Consider the following 1452-nt stretch of genomic DNA (forward strand, 5'->3'; position numbering starts at 1 on the left):
CCCCCCCCGGGGAGACGGGTCAACACCCTTGCGGGGGCGGCCCAACAGAGGAGAGCAGTCACCCAGAATCAAGTACCGCCCAGGGGGAGGGCGGAGGGGCGGAGGCGGGGCAGTCCGCGGGTCACATCCTCCTCTCCACCGGCTGATATGTCATCTGCCGACCCGGGGGGAGGGGGGCGCGCCGATCGCCCGGCCAGATCCCGCCGGCGTTGCGGTGGATGGCGCTTTCGAGAATCGTCTATTTCTCCAGGCTCCTGCTCTTCTGCACTCGGCGCCCGGGACTGCTTCGTTGCTCAGCTGGGTGTATGGGGGCGCGGGGCGCGGGGCGGGGGGGGGGGGCAGTGGTATGGGGAAACTCGCACGGGTATGGGGGGTGTCCGTGTTACGTCAGGCCTCGGTGACTTCGGTGGCGTCCCTCCGTCCGTCCCCCCCCCCCCCCACTCCCCTTCAAGGCAGAGAGGTCTGTGCAAGTGGCGCACATGCCCCGGGTGCCCGGGCGCGTCTCCCTACTTTCCCAAAGGGGGCTCCCCCGCCGCCGCCGCCGCCGTCGATCCTGGCCCACAAAGGGGTAGGGCCGGTTGCTTATGAAGACGCGGGGGACGGGGGGGGGGGGGGGCATGGAACTACTATCGATTCTTGAGGTCTCCGAGGGCCATTCTTCCCCGGGGTGGCTCGTCTGGCCAGGCCCCCGGGCCCGCGACGGGGACAATAGACGCCGACAACCCGTTTGCGTGGGCCGCCGTGATCGGATCCCCCCCCCCCACCGGACCCCCCCCGGAGTTGGGGCCTGGTTGAAGGGGCGGTAGGAGGCCCTGGCCTTCGTACCAAGGAGCGGGCCCCCCCCCCCCCGGTCCCCCCACGCCCCCCGGGACCGGGCCGAATTCGGACGCCTGTCAGTACGTGCCGGCGGAGTGGTGGGCCGCCGTGGCCGGCCCCCCCCCCCCCCCCCCGGCCCGCCCGGAGTGTGGGCTCGAGGATGTGTCCTTCAAATGGGTAGGGTAATCAGGTCCCGGTACCCACTCCGTCCCCCCCCCTCCCACCTGCCTTGGTCTATTCGTTGGCCTATTAATAGCAAGGAATGCCCTGGTGCCCTGTGTGTGTGTGTGTGTGCGTGTGTGCGTGTGCGTATGTGTGCGTGGGGGGGGGGGGGGGGGCTCCGCCTGGCCGTGGCCGGTCCAGCCGGGCCCGGGCGTAACACCGCGGTGTTACGCCCACGCCGTGTGCACCGGGAGGGCGGAGCAGGAATAAAAAATGTCCCCCAGCATCCTTGGTGCCCACGGGCCCGGATTACCTCATCCCCTCTTCTTCCCTCCCCCCTCCCCCTCATGCTCTTCGCCGCCACCCCCGAGCACCTGACTGCCCCCGTCCCTCCAGATCCAGCAGCTCCTTGCGTCTCGTCCACTCTTTCCCGGTCTTCGACTTCCCCTAGTACGCGCTCACCGGAGTATCTTC

Source organism: Fonticula alba, assembly GCF_000388065.1.
Source record: "Fonticula alba strain ATCC 38817 unplaced genomic scaffold supercont2.3, whole genome shotgun sequence".
NCBI lineage: Eukaryota > Rotosphaerida > Fonticulaceae > Fonticula > Fonticula alba.